The 19630-nt window shown below is 36.5% G+C and overlaps 2 pseudogenes; one reads left to right on the top strand and one right to left on the bottom strand.

The window, feature by feature from the left end:
* Positions 1 to 8059: 8059 nt before the first annotated feature.
* On the bottom strand, positions 8060 to 12308 carry LOC113344504 (annotated as a pseudogene).
* Positions 12309 to 17054: 4746 nt separating this feature from the next.
* Positions 17055 to 18574, top strand: LOC113344503 (annotated as a pseudogene).
* The last annotated feature ends 1056 nt before the right edge of the window (positions 18575 to 19630 follow it).

Below are 19630 nucleotides of genomic sequence, written 5' to 3'. Positions count from 1 at the left end.
ATGATGAGCAAGTAGGACAGAATGACTAAAAAGATTTGTGAAACGCCACTCTTACCAAAGGATCAGAAGACTGATCCAGGGAAGAAGGGAAAAGGGGAGAAAATTAAAAGAAATAGGGATTTGAAATTCCAAAAAAGGTGAGTAACAGAGATTATTAACCACGACAAGCTTTCGAGACTAATCACAAACTACCCTGAACAAAGAATGAAATTCCTGTCCGGATCTAGATCCGAGCAAGTAAAGGAGACTAATGCTTTTTGAAGATTTGGCTAGGTTTTTTGTTTTAGAGAGGAGAGGAAAAAGAAAAAAACAGAAGAAAAAAAAAGGATTTTCCCACTATTCCTCCATCTGTTTTAAAAAAGATAGGCTGGTTTCTTTATTTAGAAGTGTCAAATAAATAGGTTGATGTTCATAAACGGAAAATCAAATGTTATTAGTGTACTAATCTAGAAGTGTAAATTGGGATGGGACAACACGTTTATGGCACAACACAACACGTTAAAATTCGAGCACAGCACGGCACAACCCGTGACCGGCCCAGCACGGGCACAACACGTTTGTTTAATGTGTTGTGTTGTGCCAGACAAATAGGCACATCAGCCCAGCACAGCACGCGGCACAGCACGACACGCGAAGAAAGCACGCCACGTCATGCGTAAAATACTGCATAATACATCACATTTGATGCATATATCACAACAGAATCATTGTTTTAGCTAATTTATAACATTTTATTTTTGTTATGCTAATTTATTTCTGTAATAATACATGTACTAACTAAAATATCTCAAAAATATTAATTTTGGAAAACATAAAATAAGTGTGCTAGCACAGCACAGCACGACACAACATGTTTATTTTTCTGGCACAACACAACACGACACGCCATTTAGCACAGCACAACACATTACGTGTGAGTCTCTGGCACAGCCCAACCCAGCACGCAGCATGCTAAGCCTGTGACTTTGTGGGTTGGGCTGTGTTGGGCCGGCACGTTTTACACCTCTATACTAATCTATCTATGTAGGGATTACTTCTCTCTTTTTTTTCTCTCTTGACATAAAAAAGGAACTACTTCTCTCTTTTTTTTCCCCTCTAAGATCGAATGTATGAGACTAAGGATTAACTTTAAAGAGAAGGAAAAAATTAACTCCTGGGAGTCTTATGCAAGCCAAACAAACATATATTTTAGAAACGGAAGGAGTATATTAATTATATTGTTATGAAGTATATATTTTATTCATGAAGTTTTATAGTATTCCTATGGTTTAATGATAAATACTTGGTAGAAATTAACTAGTCATTTTCGCGGTAATATTCAACATGCATGGTCTGACGTCTATGCCCGGGTAGAGTTCAATTTGGTGGTTAATTTCAAGATTTGGTTCCGGTGGTGTAATGTTATATACAAGAAAATGTTTGGTCTAGTATGTGTGGTTTGCCTGGTCAGTAGATTGATAATTATTTATGTTACACCCTTCATCCCTGCACGTAAGCATGAGTAACTAGAGACATGCTGGTGTGAGTAGCTAGCTAGGGTAAGTTGCCGAAACAACGGTATACAACTAATTCAACAATATTTATTGATGATATTTATATAAAACTACCTAATTAATTTGCATTTTTATGCATGCACCATGACAAATTTCTTTAAGAAAAAGAAAAATCGGAACCATGAATCAACAGCTGATTTATGATGGCAGTGATGATATAATTAGCCCAAACCCCATGATGATTTTCCAGAGCTTAACTGCATAACAAAAACCATTCATATCTATTAATGACTCCTGACAGCTAAACTTTTTCTTTGGTCAAGTTGTACAGAGAATTCATTAGGTAAATAAGAAAACTGTAGTCGCAATTAATGAAGTTTAGTCTATTGTGTGCGTAAGCTAAGACTTGGAAGACACTTTAATACTAATTAAGCCTCTAACTAAAATAAGGGTAGATTATCCGTTACCTAAAATATTTGGATAAGGGTTTATTGAAATTAGGTTTGGCTGATATTTTTTGTCATGTAGTGTGAGGCCCCCAACTAAATCAGTTTTTAAAATCATGTTGCACGGGCCTTATTAGATGCAGAAGCCCAAGACTCCAATGCAATTAATGCTCAGGGACGCGGTATAAAATTTGGCGTACATTAACCGAAAAGCATCTACGTCTTCGCATGCATTCCGTGTTATTTCTAGGGATGAACATGGTTTCGGTTTTTCGCTGGAACCAGACCGAACCAGACCAATTAGGAAGAAACCAAATCGAACCATTTACTAATGGATTGGTTATGGTGTAGAAAGTGGAAAACCGATAGTGTTGGTTTTGGTTTGGTTTGACCTCTAAAACCGAACCAAAAACCATTGGAAAACCGATTAATTTTTAAACTTAGTTTCTATAGTTGATTTACAAGTATTAGATTCTACCCATTGATTTAGAGGATAAATAGAAACCCTAAATCTAATATTTCATTATGATACTCTCCCTCTTTCTCTTTCTCCTTCTCCACCCCCAACTACAGTAGCCACTGCTGCTACTCGACTTTCTTCTTTTCGTTTTCCTTCATTTTTATTTGTCATTAACTAAATTAAGATATATTATATATTTTCTTTTGATCTCTAGATTTAGAGTAAGCTTTAACTATTCTTGATATTCTTTTTATTTATTTTTTGTCTGTAAATTTTTGTAAACCAATACTATCTGCAGCTACGATTTTTTTTCTGTAAATTTGTGTAATTTTTTTTTGGTTTGACATAATTATTGGTTAACCAAAAACCACTGGACAAACCAAAACCGGCTGGAACCATTTGGAAACCGAACCAATGGTTAATGGATTGGTTTGGTTTAGATTTTTAGAAACCGATAGCATTGGTTTCGATTTTGGTTTGGCTAGAAACCGAACCAAAACCGACCATGAACAACCCTAGTTATTTCCTTTCCTTGTAATTGTTGGGGCTTAAAAGTCTAGTATGCGGTTTATAAACTGTGGAATTTAACTGCTAATTGGTAGGGTTACAAATAGGAGTGATTGTTAGAGGTGTAAAACGTGACGTCCCAGCACAGCCCAGCCCACGAAATCACGTCCTTAGCGTGTTGTGTGCCGTGTTGTGCTGTGCCGGAGATTAAGGTATGTCGTGTTGTGCCGTGGTAGATGACGTGTTGTGTTGTGTTGTGCCGGAAAAATAAACGTGTTGTGCCGTGTTGTGCTGGGTTGGACACATTTATTTCATGTTTTTCAAATATTTATGTATTCTATAAGTTTTTATAAAAATAAGTCAATATAACGAGAATCAAATGTGAAAAATTGGCTAAATAAATAGTATTTTATGAAATATACACAAAATATGATGTATTTTGTTGCGTTTTATGCATGTTATGACATGCTTTCTTAACGTGTCGTTTCGTGTTGTGCCACGTGCTTATCCGTACCGCGTGCTTTGTTGTGTCGTGCCGTGCTGTGCCAAATGTGTCGCGTGTTGTGCTGGGCTAAGTCACGTGTTGTCTTGAGTTGTGCTCAAATTTTAACGTGTTGTGTCGGGCTGTGCTTGTGCTAGCACAACCCAATTTACAAAGCTGGTGATTGTTATAATTAGTTTTTGATACGGATACGACCAAAAAGATAAACAAATTTGTATATTTTCAACAAAACCACCCTCAAACTAGGATCATGCATGATCTTAACCTTTACTAGATCCATTGACGTAACAATTTGAACTCATATGTTGTTTGAAGATTTAATTTGAGGATTAAAGGAGTTAAGCTAAGGCATGCATAAATCAATGATCTAATGGAACGCATGAGTAAACAATTTGCACTATGTAGATGACACTATTTTCTTTGTTGACAACAAAAAGGTGGAACTTAGCACTTTATTTTCTATACTTCAGTGTTTTGAATATATTGCAGGTCTCAAAGTAAATAAAGCTAAAACCAGATTGATTGCTATCGGTGATGTTCCTCTTATCAGTGATTGGGCTAATGAGCAGGGATGTGCTATTGATTCATTACCTTTCATGTATCTGAGAATGCCTCTGGTTGCAAAGCCAAACTCTAAAGCTATTTGTGTTCCAATTATTGAGAGATTTGATGCCAGACTCTCAATATGGAATCAAATTTCACTTTCCAAAGGTGGCAAGTTAGCTCTACTTAGATGCATTTTAACTTCACTTCCTATGTACCACTTTTCTCTTTTCAAGGTTCCAATTTCAGTTATTAAGATTCTTAAAAGAAAATGAGGAATTTTCTATGGGGGTAGTAGTTGTTCTCATTTGATAAAATGGAACTTTGTTTATGTTGATAAAGAAAGAGGAGATCTAGATGTGCTAAATTTGAGACACATGAACTTGGCTCTTCTATTTAAATGGTGCTGGAGATTTGGTGTGGAAAAAAATCATTTTTGGTACATGCTCATTGTGGAGAAATATGGCTCGAACGTCTCAAATTGGATCCCTAGTACTGTGAACACACCCCATGGAGTGTCTTGCTGGAGAACAATTGCAGAGTCTAGTGATCTGGTAAACAACAATTCAACTCTAACATTCAGGTGAATTAACATCATTCTGGCATGACATGTGGGTTGGTAACACCTAGTTAGCAAAAAAGTTTAATCTTCTATGCAAATTAGATAGATTGCAGTTTGGTAGTATTGAAAATCACATTACTGAAGATGGTTCATGGAGATTTGATTTCAAAAGAGTTTTAAATAATTCAGAAGTTTTACAACTCACGGACGTCTTAAGCATCATTGGATGCAATCCACCTGCAACAGATAATTTACCTGATATTAGAATATGATCTTTAGATAATACAGGGTGTTATTCAGTCAAGTCTCTATATAATACTTTCGTCTCAATTGAAGGGGTAGACAATTTTTCACATCAATTTGTTTGGAAACCTGGTATTCCGCCAAAAGTCAGCTTTCTACTCTGGTGTGCAGTGCATGGAAAACTGAATTCTTTGGATATGCTACAACACAAAGGTATGGATATCTATAGCTTTTGCATTCTTTGCGGAGACTGTCCTGAATCTCAAGATCATATTCTACTTCATTATAAAGTGGCACATTACATTTGGATGGCGGTAACTCCTAATAATTATGGTCTTGGGTGTTTATAAAAACGATGCTTTCTCTTGCTCATACATGGTCTCACAATAAGCTCTCACAATCTGGAAGAGTAGTATGGGATCTTATCCCAGCTGCAGTAGTTTCGGTACTGTGGAGAGAAAGAAACTGCCGTATTTTCGAGGAAAGATATAGTTTGAAAGAAGATTTGGACCAGCCAATTGATGCTAAAACTCTTGTGCTGTCATGGGCAGCAGCCTGTGGGAAGAAAGTTCATTTGAATCTTTCTAATACTGTAACAAATTGGGAAACTGTTTTTTCCTGATTTATTTTTCTTTTTGTTATTTTAGTGGTAGACTCTTGTATATTCTCTTTTCTCTAAAAAAAATGATTATATGCAGAAATAGGCCTATTTTGGACCCTCACTTTCGTTTGTAGGCCTGTTTTTTTATTTATTGTTAGACTAGGAAAGTTAAACGGATTCCATCCACTTTAACTATCTCGGTCAATTTATCGCGTTGACTCCTTAATATCTCGCCAAAATATCATATAGGGAGATCTCATGGATGTGGTAAGATTACTGAAATTTCCTTCACACGTGTGTATCAGTCACAGTAGATAAGATGTCCACGTGTCTCGATAAGATGTGCATGTGTTGCTATTTGAGAGCCTAATCTAACTAACACGACATCTCGAGGATTAATTGAACGGCCATGATAGTGCTTCAATGTTATTATCGACAGCGCGGGAAGGTGTAAGGAATAACAGAAGACAGAGAAAGAAATCGATCCATTTAGTTTCTTCTTCTCTCTTGTTCTTCAGAGAGGGTTCTTCAGAGAGCGTTTTTAGTAGAGAGATAAATCAGTGAAACAGTGTTTTGTTAGTTGAGATTCGAAGAACAAATTGAAGATTTCCTGCTGGTGAAGATGACGAGACGGAAGAAGCGTTCTACAGAGAGGTAACAAAAAACACTAATCTGTTTTTTTAGGTTTCATGGTTGATTTTAACGTTTCAGTGATGAACATATTATGGGTTTTGTTTGTAAGGTTGATTTATTTGGGTTTGTCAGTGTTTATATTTCTAGGGTTTTCTCTGTTTATAGAATTTTTATGAAGTTCGAATTTGTTCTGCTGATAATGAAGTTCTACTGATAAATTTCTAGGGTTTCATAATTTCAAAATTGGGTTCTGCTGATAATGATTAATTGAAATTGATTTCTAGGGTTTTTTATGGTTTGTGTGACAATTGATTTCTAGGGTTTTTATGGTTCTAGAATTTGTCTGAGATGTGTTTTCCATAATTTGTCTGATATATATTTTGTTGTTCTTAATTGTAGAAAGCAAGTGGTTAAAGAGGTTATAAATGAGGTTCAACAGGACATATTTCCAACCAGAGATATTAAGGTGAAGGATCTAATCACTGTCAGCTGAAATTGACTGGGTAAGAGCATTAGGTTATATATTTTGTTGCTAAAGCTTGATTGTAAACTGATAATTTGTGGATCTGCTTGTCTGATTTCGTATTGTAGCTACTGTGACCCTGTGTATAGTGTGGAATACTACAAAAAGACATATGCTCCAGAGTTTGAACCATTGTCAGCTGAAATTGACTGGGTAAGAGCATTAGTTTTATTAAAGATAAAGATATTGATTATTGTGCAATAAATATTTAATAATAACAAAGATTCTTTTAGGGTTTCATACATGCTTTATATAGTAAACAAACTTTAAGGGTTTCATATCTTAACCAATATCTTCTCTTTGTTTATTTCTTTGTGTAGAATATACTGGTAGAGTTCATTAATCCTCTTGTTATCATAAGGAAAACTGGAAGGCCAAGGAAGAAGAGGATTCCTTCTTATGATGAAGCTTGAAGTGTGAAGAAAATAAGAAAGTGTAAGAAGTGTGGAATTTATGATCACTATGCAGTAACTTGTGGTGGTGGAGAGGTTGGAAAGAATCCAAAGGGCAACAAGCCTAGAATCTGTGTTGATGGCTTAACATCAACACCTTATGTCCCTGAACCATCAAAAAGAAAGTACAACAGAAAGAAACCAGTTGCTAGTGCTTCTGCAAGTGCATCTACTACTGCTAAGGATGGAATAAAGAACAAAAACAGTTCCAAAAGATGTGTTGCTGAATCTTCTAAGAAAGGTGCTGTAAAATCAGGCCAAGGGAGAAAGAGAAAGGCTTCTTCTAAACCTGCTTTCAATCAGACTAACAAACATGTTGGATCTGTCAACAACAAAGTCACCTTCACAGTTGCAGATTCAAAGGGAAAGAAGAAACCAAAGAAGTACATGAAAATCTGATTCTATGTTTGTGTTGGTCTCTTTTAATTTGTTTTTGTTTTGAAACACAATATGGTTGATTTTGTGTTTCAATTTGGTTATGGTCTTTTGTGAATGGATGAATGGATGCTTTTGTAAGACAATGCAAGTTCTGAAATTTAAATAAATTTATTATACTACTTGAAGTACTTGCTTTATCATTCATACCACCACCCATGGACATGCCTTTGTGTCATGATCTTCTTCCATTTCACACATTAAACACACTATCATACTAGTTGAAGTACTTGCTTTATCATTCATACCACCACCCATTTTTTCAGATCTGAAAATGAAGAGAAGCAGAATTATGTGGTTGTGGAGATGTTCATTTATGGAGAAGAAGATAAGAGTGCCACGTAACCAGTGCCACGTAAGCAGTGCCACGTAAGCACTATGGGTGACGTATATAGAGTCAACACACATCTGGTTGGGTCACAATAACCGATTCAAAGGACTTTTAGGTCTTTTTAGTTACAGCTAACGGTGCTAACTTTCCATCCATCATTTTTGGTCAAAACTTGCCTAGTTTTGCAATAAATAAAAAAACCGGCCTAATTTTGCACAAAAAAGACAGGCCTATTTTTATAAAAAGCCCCCCAAAAAAAAAGAGTAGACAAGGAGTTGCTGTATTTTACGGACAACCCCAAAATCTTTCCCAAGGATCATAATTTTCGATTAAAACAAAAATGTCATACCATGGGATTCCAAATTTGTGTACATGTATTTTAACTGTTAATGATATGATTACAAGCTGGATGCTTGAACTAATCGTACCATCGTTAACTGTGGCTTCTTCTCGATTCTTGCTCATATACAAATATACATGATTTAGGCCAGCTGGTATGGCCTGATTTTTTTTCATGCATGTAAGCCTGGCAAGTGTCAACTCCGTGCTCAGGTTACTTAATTCCTAATCTAATGAATGAAATCCTTCCATCCGCACGGGCATTCGATATATCACTCCATAAAATAATGGATATAAGATTAAAAGATAAAGGTCTTAAGCTCCATAAATTTACATCGTAGAGGGAGAGAGAGAGACGGTCATGTGCATAAATCCTCAAAACCCATGTACTCATCATGCTTTATCGTTTTGGTCATGTTTGCTATGCCAACTCCACCTGTTGTATGCACAAAAAAGCAAGCATTCAATACAATCAAGTTTGAACCCTTCTACAGGGCTTAAAATGGGGAAACAGGGTCAGTGAAGCATTCCATAATTTCAATATAAGAATTAAAGCCAACTTTATCATAGATAGTCAGATTTTGATCATTCTCACCTAGTAAGATTGCGCTAATGAATATTGTGAAGACAAGAATGAAGATGATAAGAGATGCTCTTCCTAATATGGAGATAATCTTTTTCACTACATGTTGTCCTACTAATGCAGCTAGAGTTGCCACTCCTAGGAAGTAGAGAGCTGTAATTAAGAAACATCCAAAAAGAGAAGATTATTAGATGTTTTTAGGGAGAAAAGAAAAACAAAGGAACAGTAGCATTGAGTACTTATGTGGATATACTCACCATAAGGGACTGGAAACCGCTTAAGAAGATAGTACTCAACAACAGACATGGATGAAGAAAAAGTCATGGCAAAAGTAGCCGTTGCAGTTGAAACCTGTTTTATGCGTATTTTTCAAACTTCGATCAGAATTCGACGACTACGAGCTACGTTCAACAAAACTTGAAAGAAAAGATTATATTTGGCATACAGAGATAAGAATGCAAATACATATATAACTGGTAGTAGTTTTTACCTGTGGAGGAATTCCAAGCTGCAAGAAGAGAGGACCCATAATGAATCCACCACCCATACCTAATAACCCACCAACCATACCGGCAAATACGCCGACAAGAGCAAAGAAAACTAGTTTATGGACCTTCCAGTTTGCACCTTTTCTCCTAAAGATGCAATCACTTTCTTTCCCTTGTACAATCCAAATGCCTCATAGAATGTCACTAGTACTGAAATAGGAATCTGCATACTAGCCACACGTTCAAAAACCGAAGGAAAAGCACTAAAATTTTACTGATCAGACATCAAAAGTTACCTATGATTACTCTTACCTGCAATGTCGACAGTATCCAATATGTTGTTGAACAGGTTGTTGTCTTATTCTGTATTCAAAAAGCATTCAGGATTATTTTTTAATAATAGTCGATGATCACGAATCTCAGACATAACTAAATTGTAAGGAAATTATCAATTATAGGTACTAGCTACTAAATAACTGAGTACGTAAGTGTAAATTAACCTTAAGAATCTGCACTGCGAGGAATGCAACCCACACAAATACAAGAAGTCCAAGTTCTTTCCAGTAGACATTCTCAAGAATGGGTACCTTCAATAAGTTCATCCAATGGAGAAATTTAGACATTGGTTTTGCAGAACAATGAGACAAACATACATTTAAACATACTCATTATTACCGTAGTTCGCATCTCCTTTTGAGTGTCACTACTTGGTTCGTCATCGCATGGTAAATGATTATTTTCCTTGTCCAACTGATCACCGTTTGACTCCAAGCAACTTGTTACCGTAGTTTGTATCTCCTTTTGAGTGTCACTACTTGGTTCTTCATCACATGATAAATGATTGTTTTCATTTCCCAAATGATCACCATTAGACTCCACGCAACTGGTAGCCTATACATATGTGAAAGAGATCGATGGAATTAAAGAACAAATTTGAAGGTTGAAATGGAACAAGAAATTACAGCTGAATATATGCACTTACTTTCTTTAATTTGGATTCTTTTTTCCACATGTCAACCCCTTTGAAGAAAGACAAAGTTGAAGTGGCTGTACGTAGTAAGAAAATCATTATTTATGGTACATTTTAGAAAGCCAGTGATTATTTAGATAGGATTATTGTAAGTATAAGTTCTTATACATACCAAAGAAAAGAATTATAAGGAGAATAGTGACCATCCAATCAGCAAAGACCTCACTGAGAATGACTCCAAAACTGATACCAAGCATGAGCATAGGCTGCATAAGAAGTGTTAAATTATAATCTATAACTGGCATATCAAGTGTTGGATGTCTTCTCTTTAAGTTGTAATACACTGTTGACACAGCTGCCCCTGTTATCATACCTATAATAACATAACAAGAAAATCACTATTATTAGAAAAGTCATAAGCTTAAAAAAATGTTCTTTCGCAGTGCTAATTGATATAACAAATATTTAACCAACCATTCTACAGATTGCCAGGTATAACGTACTACAAAAAAAAAGGTATGAACTCCTTTTCTTCCTCGATACTATTTAAGCAGAGTTTATACCAACACTTCAGTTACACCAAAGCAAAATTTAATTAAGAAAGGAGTTTACAGTAACACTCCTGTTACACTTGAGGATAAAAGATAAAAAAAGAAGGAATCGCTTAATTATACTGAAGAGTCAATTGACACTGAACAGGTAAAGAATACTACTCTAATAGACTTATGAGCACCAGAAGTTCATTTCAAAATTCTGATTGAGGATTTTTTTTTTCTAAAGAAAGAAAATCAAAGGAGATAAGACATGTGCTCCAAAGAAAAAGAATAAAAGTAAAACCCGAAAGGCTAATATGAACTTATAAGCTGCAGGTAGCCGCAGAATGATCTAAATTTCGCCTTCGGTGGCTGATCCCATGTCTTTTGTATCTCTGTTTACAAAAGAGGTATTGTTTTTTAACGAACCGACAGGTACAATTTTTTAATCACGTTTCTTTTACCTTTATTTTTTTTTCTTTTTGAAGCATTAATCATGTTTCTGGTTGGTTGTATAAATTAATGTCGTTCATATTTCTATGCTATTTTCGAGGGAATTCAATCGGAGAAGATGATATTGTTTAACTTGTTTATTCTAAGAAAAACTTCAGCTCAGAAGGTAAGTTGAACCTCGAGTCAACAACTGATATTTGCTCACGATTATCTATTCTTACTATAATTGTCTGATCTGCGTCCGCGCATATGTATATATTCTTTGAATCATTATGTACTACTGGTGTTATAGCTCTTTAGATGGGGACTTGATTTTCCGATTGGGAGAAGATTTGTTAGTTTTTCTATTATTGTTAATTTTTTAAAAGATCTTTTTTTTCCGGCACATGATATCTAGATCGCTCTTTGCCGTTCTGTTTGTGAAACTGTCTTCGCAGTTGCTCAGACATCGCCTCATGGAGAGAGGGGTTTTATTTTGAAATGTTGGTCGAACCCAACAGGGACGACTTTTGGTGTCGAAAAGATTTGTGACTCTTGACGTTTGAATTCAAAGTTGAAATCACATCACCAAAAGACGTATACCAGTACAAAAACTGGTCGGCACCGTCCATTTTGTACTGGCCAACTGATATAATGTGAAAATCCGACTCTTACATTTCGATAACGGAACGGAGGATTTAGCATCAAATCCAATGATCAAGGTAAGCATTGGAACGTATATCCCACCTCCTCCAACTCCTCCTACGCTCCCGCATGCTGCTCCAATGAATCCAACAATTGAGCCAACTATGATTCTCCAACCAAATTTCATTTCCTGTAACATATACATATTCATAAATAGAATCATATATATATACACATCACATACTTAAGACATCAACATTTGCATGTCAATGATCAGAATATGAGTAACAGTCTAGTGCAACGCAACAACAAAAATATAATTCACTGAATGTACTTACGGGCCATTGATGCCGATAACCTGACTGTTCTGACTTGCTCAATAGACTTCTAATTTGATAATGAAAGTAATCAGGTTCATAATGACTAGCAGTTGATGGTAAAGTACTGTTGATGTTATTCCTTTGAGTAATGCTTATTGGTTCTGCTGAAACCAATAACAAAAACTCTAAAGCAATTGCAAATGTAACTAATCCAGTTATTACGGAAGCACTACTTATGCTCCTCCTGTATATGATCAATTCAGCCATTATAACTTGTACCTATAGACTTCAAATTATCTCTTCTTGTATCTCTCCGAAATTTTATTATAAAACTGATTATGAATAAGATTTCATGAAGAGAAGAAGGCATATATTTATATACATTTGATTCACAAGATCTAATAAGTAATGATTATAATATTTATATTTATATTTACATGCATGACTCATGATTCACGTTGCAATCTTTGACTTTTAGTGTGAATGTATCTCAACAATTATGTTGTCGTCTTCTTTTGGTTCCGAACTTAATCTCATTTTATAGTCAGAAGTAGAAATTGCGTTTAGCCATGTTGTATGTTTCAGATCGTTGTATTTAGGTATTATCTCGATCGCACAACACGAGGCTATTTTTATATTCAGCTTGCGCATTTGGCGGCATGTTATTGGAACTTAGAATACAATAATAAGGTTTGAAGAGTTTGAAACCATGTGTGATAAAGAATTTGACTTTTCAGGTCTGAAGCTGCTTTGAATTCAAAGAGTATGAAATGAATGAGTTTTTTTTTTTTTTTTGAAGCACGAAAACAAGATAAAAAGCCTAAAGAGCTATTACACGTGGATATTTTGTACCCACGGAGTCATTAAAAAGTGCTTGGCTAATAAAATGTGGGGTTATCCGGTCCCATAGTGATGTTGATAAGTTTCCTGCATGGCTTTCGTCTGCTGCATGGTTTGCCAGACTATCTGCTGCCTGATTCTCTTCCCTATAATTGTGTTGTATAGTATAATGAGGAATTTGTCGCATTCTCTGTTTTATTTCGGTAATCATCTCTGCAACATACCACGTCGATTCAACCTCCTTCAATGAAGCGCATCAGATTTTCTGAATCTGTCTCAAAGATAACTGATAGACACATTTTTGTGTCTAATTTGTCCTCAATGTCCGTATTGTTGGAACTCTATTTTTGTTCTAATATTGTGTTTTTATGTATTTTTAGGAAATAAACATTTTTGGAAAAATCAGCTCGAAAAGTTGCCCGGGGCACCCTTGAAGGACATTTGTTATTCAGACTCTCATTTTGGTTAAGGGGCAACCAAATTACTAAGGGGCACCTCAGTTGGGCATTTGCTATTTTCACCCCCATTCTGGATAGGGGGACACCATCTTCTTCCTTTGAATTTTGTTTTTGGGCGGGAAAATGGAACACTAAACTGGCAGCGCTTAGATTCACGAATTGGACGTGATTTCATGAGATTTAATGGCTGATTTTTGGTAGGAAGTTGTGATATGGCCTATCAAACATGTTGGGGGCTTTTGGTTCGATCGAAATTGGCTAGAATCGTCTAGGAAATTCACGAGTTGGGAACAGGGCAGTTCATGTCTGTCACGGGTTTGAGAGCATTTTTGGAGGAATTCGAACGTGTTCTGATGATGCATGGAGGACTCTAACACACTTTTGGACCATGTAGAAGACAATTAAGGTGAGTTTCCATGAAATTAACAGCTGCAGATACGTAATCGAAATAAAAAAGGAAAAAAATATATATTATGAACTGTCCGAGTAATGGAAGATTTTTGGGAGTTATTGCAAAGGATTTCGTCTACCTGTTGAGTATAAAAAGACTTCTGGGGTAGAGTAGAAGGGGCTAGCAAGTCATTGGGAGAGAGTTAGAGCCGAGAGAATCAAAAGAAGAGGTCGACAGGCGAAGAAGTTCTGTTGTTGCTCAGCCAAGAACACGAAGAACATTGTACAGGCCAGGAGAGTCGTTGACTAGTGTCGCATATTTGCGACAATTCTCAATTCCTTTCCCGCGACTTCGGTGTTGTGCTTTCAGCACTTCTAAAGTGCCGTTGTTTCCAGACGCTTTCTGTTGGTCGCAAAGAACGGTCTTAAAACGATTTTCTTCTTATTTCATCATTTGTAATCAACTTTTGAGCATTAATAAAATCTTTTGAGTATTTTTCCAACACGATCAGAGGCTAAATTCTTGGTGATTGAGGCAATGGAGGATCTATTCACTCATGTTTGATTGGTAATATTTTTATTTATAATTTCTTTAATTATTTACTTTATTTAATTCACTTGGATAAATATAAAAAAAAGGATAAAATGGTTTTCTTAATTAGTTGTGAATCAGTTTGATGTTTTATGCTTAGAATAATTCTTTGATAAATCATGCTTAAGGATTACAACTTAATATTTGGACACCTTTTAAATTAAAAAGTGATTTAATAAGAAAAAGAGCTTAATAATAATTTCTGAAATATTATTTATAACCAATCAACTTGAAGTGGTAGTGAATCCTGAGCCTTAATCCTTCTAAAATCTTGACATTGCTATTAATTTCCTTCATTTATTTATTTGCTTAAATTTAAAAAAAAAAAAGAGTTACCTTCACAAGTTCGAAAAGAACCCAGTTTTCACCACTATCTACAACAACATTTGAAAATACATCAATAACTTTTGGCCATTATCTCTCTGTTGCTTTCCTTGATGCTAGTAGAGTTGCCCACGTTTCGACAATTAACGCCGTAGTTATTCCTAAAGGCTGCGCGAGAGCCATCACAATTTGGTCAGTCGAATCCCTGCAAATAAAACCTACTCCCGCCATTTCCGGATGTCCCCTAGCAGCCCCATCTGTGTTGATCTTTTTCTAATCTGGTTCCGGTCTGGTCCATCCAGCTAATATCGTTGTTGTTGCTCTGATATTTGTTGGGGGTGTTGTGGTTGGTGTGTCCCCAGGTAAAATCGGAGGTAAAAACTTTTTTTCCCATTTGAATTCATGTTGTTGGTGTAGGGTCTATGCCATGATGCTGTCCGAGGGTGTGTGGCGTTGTTTGAAAACTAAATCATTTCTGGACGTCCAAATGTCCAGAAAAGAAAACAACAAGCTGAAGCATAAGGGGTATAGTTAGTATTTTGTAGAATTTGGGTTATGGTTGTTTGATTATTTATAGTGATAGGAGACTTGAGGTTGGTTTGGTTTGTTGATAGACGAGAGAACAAGATGTTCCAAGAAGCTGTTGATATTGGGCAGTGAATAAGCAGATGCTCCACTGTTTCTGGCTCAGCGTTGCACCAGGGGCATTGGTTGGAATTTATGATGTTGATATGGTGTAAAAAATCCAAAGTCAGAAGACCTTCATTTATAGCTTTCCACAAGAAAAGCTGAATTTTTGGTGGACAAGGTAATTTCCACAAGAATTTGGTAGGAGGGAGGGGGTTTTGGTGGTGATGGTTGTCTTCTTGTTGTATCAGACAATTGTACCCGGTGGCATTAGTTTATTTTCCAGACTTTGAGTGTGGCCATATGATCTTATCTTGAGGCATGTCTAGAGGAAGGTGGATGTTTATGATGTTTTGGACAACATCAGGTGGGAGGTGATTCAGTTTTTCATGATTCCAATTGTCGGTGGAGGGGTCAATGAGATCAGAAACTAATTGGATTGGGTAGCATTGGTCTGGGTTAAGGTTTTGGTAGTGAGGTATCCAATTTTCTTGGATAGGTGTTTCTAAACCGTTTCCGATGCGACGGAAAATGATTTGTTGTAAAGTGGGTATGAGGGATGCCATTTGTTTCCATTGTGGGATGGAAGAGGATGGAATTGGATTGCTTTCCCGTAAGATCGGTTGATTTTGCAGATGTGACTAGAGGTTCTCCCGTGTTTAAAGTGAACTCCTAGGTAGATTGGGGGGTTGACGATGCTGGCATGTCAAAAAATTGTTGAATAGCGTCGAGCTGGTGTTGTTGCAATCTTGGATGGTGGATTATTGTTGATTTTGCTGTGTTGATTTCCTGCCCCGCTGAAGAGCCGTATGATTGAAGTAGTCTCTTGAGGTGAGCATTGCCTTCCTGGGTCGCCTTGTAAGTGATTAGGAGGTCGTCCGCATACATTAGATGCAATATAGGCTTAGCTTTTTGAGAAATGTTTAACCTTTTCACAAGATTTTGGGCTTCCAAATTTCCCAGGTCGGTCGAAAGAATTTCTGCATAGATTATGAAAATATAGGAAGATAGAGGATCTACCTGTCGAATACCTCTAATAGGGGTGATGTATCCATGGAGTATCATTAATGTTAATTGCATAGGTCACCGTACTTATGCATAGCATAATATAACCTACAAATATGATTGGAAATCCTATTTTTGTGAATGCTTTAAATATGAATGAGTTATATACCACGTGACAAGATTTGTCGGGGAAATAACGTATATGGTAATATAAATATGATTCATAAGGTTTAATGATGATGATGACATGATTTGTCCCTCTCTATTCATAGACGAGGTGAGATGCCTGGCCGGTTACCGTCCTCCTATTTAGTTAAGTAGGAGTTGCTGTTAGATATGCATGCCAACTCATATGCACTCACGCGCGAGTTCAGGTGATACTGATCTATTTCTCAATAACCATTTACCGTTAGATGTCCAAATTAATTCCAACAACATTTGCTGTAAAATTATTAGAAAAAAAATTATTTTAACAGTAAAGTTCTAACAATTCATTTTAGCAAAAACATTTGCTGTAAAATTATTAGAAAAAATAATCAGTCCCAACTTTGTAGCCTTAGACAAGGTGAATTCATGGTTCAAAATTTGACTTGTTAGATTTGAGGGAATTGAAGTTGTCTCTAGGTTGTACCCATCATATCCTAATCAAAGAACTTTAAAATGAGTTGGTAGTTTGTTAACCACTACAAAGCAAGACTTCATATATAAATACAACCTTTGAAAGTCGATTCAAACGAAACAAAACCTCAAACGAAATTGTAAACCAAATACATGATGATGGATCAAGGAAATATCTTTTTATATCACTTAATATACCCATTTGTCTTCTTTTTCCTTGTTAATGTGCTTATAACCGGTTTGAATGCGCATAACGTGAGCACAGAAGTTCCATTCCGAGAAGACTTCCCCACCGACTTCATTTTTGGAGTTGCTACTTCCGCATACCAGAATGAAGGTGCAACTAAAGAAGGAGGCAGGGGTTTAACTATTTGGGATACTTTTGCTAACACGTCTTCCGGTATGATATCTGACCATAGCACCGGAGATGTGGCCGTTGATGCTTATCATCGCTACAAGGAAGATGTAAAGCTAATCAAGGAGATGGGTATGGACAGTTATAGATTCTCTATCGCTTGGTCTAGAATTCTACCAGGTGGACATTTGAGTAAAGGAGTAAACAAACAAGGAATCACTTATTACAACAATCTCATCAATGAGCTCTTATCCCACGGAATTCAGCCATTTGTGACGTTGTTTCATTTTGATCTTCCACAGCCACTCGAAGACGAATATGGTGGCTTTTTGAGTCCCCAAATTGCCAATGATTTCGGGGACTATGTAGAGGTGTGCTTTAAAGAATTTGGCGACAGAGTCAAGCATTGGATCACAATCAATGAACCTTGGGCCTTTATTTATATGGGTTATGGCTTGAGATTAATGCCACCAGGTCGATGCTCAAACCGACATCTTTGCAAAAATGGGAATTCAGGGGTTGAGCCTTACATAGCTGGACACAACCTACTCCTTGCTCATTCTGCTGCTGCCAATATTTACAAGGAAAAATATCAAGCATCTCAAAAAGGTAAAATTGGAATTACGCTTTATACTGACTGGATGGTTCCTGCCTCTACGAAGAAAGAAGACGATTTGGCTACAAAGAGAGCTCTAGATTTCGCCTTGGGGTGGTTTTTGGAACCTTTAGTCTACGGTCATTATCCAAGAAATATGATAGAAATATTAAAACACCGCCTACCGGTATTTACGTATCTCCAACATCTGATTTTATTGGATTGAATTACTACAGCACAAGTTGTATTTCCAATAATCCACCAACAAATGCTACAGAAATAAGTTACGATACTGATCCTCAAGCTAAGAAAGGAAATGTGCGGAATGGAGCTGTTATTGGTCCTACAGCTGCTACACCTTGGATAAACGTCTACCCGCCAGGAATCAAAGAGATACTCGTTTATATAAAAGAGCAATACATAAGTCCAGTTATATATATCACCGAGAACGGGTATTCAACTAAAGGTACAGAACCTATCGAAGATTCCATAACAGATGCTAAGAGGGTTAACTACTACATTCAACATCTCTATCACCTTCAGCAAGCGATTAAGGAGGGTGTTGATGTAAGAGGTTATTTTGCATGGACTTTGATGGACAACTACGAGTTCACAAGTGGATACTCCGTCACGTTTGGTTTGTACCATGTTGACAGGAAAGATGGATTGAAAAGATATCTTAAAGATTCATCCAGATGGTTCAAAAACTTTCTCCGCCCAACAAATTAAACATAAATGGGTCATGTGCAATTAGCTACCCACATGAAAAGACGGAAATAAGTTAGCTATCCATAAGAATGGTCTTAATTACCTGCGGCTGCACTTTGGAGCAAATGGAATGAAAGAAACTCGCGAATGTTCGATGAGAAAGCAAAGGATGCAAAATTAGCTCTCCTGTTCTCTTGGGCTTCATTGTTCAAACATAGCTTGAACGGGAATATCTAGTAATATTCTACTGAATTAGGATCTTATTTTTCTTTAAATTGTAATCTTCTCTCTTTTTACTCGTAAGAAGTGTCTTGTACATTCCTCTTCTTTTCTTATAAATCTTCTAACGGAATGTATCATATTGATTTAATCACAAACATTCATTACAGAGAGATTGATTACAAAGTTACCTTTACAGCTCACAACACTCATACTTATAGTGTGTTAAACAAACCGACAGTGACTGTTATACATCACACGTATGATAAACATGTGTGAATGAAACACATGCTCAGCACCTGAGTTACAGAGGGAAAGACAGATTCAAAACTTGCTTATCCTGCACCACTACTTGTGTTAACCTGCACTGCATCATTATCCCCCTCAAGCTGAAGTGTGCTGCAGCAACATGAAGCTTGGATCTGAGTAATGAGAATCGAAAAGCTGAGAGACCCTTTGTAAATATGTCAGCAATTTGATCAATGGTGGATACATAAAACACATCTAAAGCCTTGGACTGCACCAGTTCTCGTATGAAGTGATAATCCAAGTGAACATGCTTCATTTTGGAATGCAAGACTGGGTTTGAGCCTAAGGATATAGAGCTAATATTATCACAACCTAGTTTAGGAATTGCAGGCATTGAGAAATGAAGATCTTGTAGAATGTAGCAAATCCAAACCATTTCTGCAGCATTATGAGTTAATATCATATACTCTGCCTCAGTGCTAGATCTAGCAACTGTAGTTTGTTTCTTGGAAGACCATGAAATGATGTTAGAACCTAGAAAAACACAGTAGCCACCAGTAGAGCGTCTGTCATCAACATTCCCAGCCCAGTCTGCATCTGAAAAACCCA

The sequence above is a fragment of the Papaver somniferum genome, unplaced genomic scaffold, assembly GCF_003573695.1.
Source record: "Papaver somniferum cultivar HN1 unplaced genomic scaffold, ASM357369v1 unplaced-scaffold_77, whole genome shotgun sequence".
NCBI lineage: Eukaryota > Viridiplantae > Streptophyta > Magnoliopsida > Ranunculales > Papaveraceae > Papaver > Papaver somniferum.
This window is presented reverse-complemented; position numbering and strand designations above follow the sequence as displayed.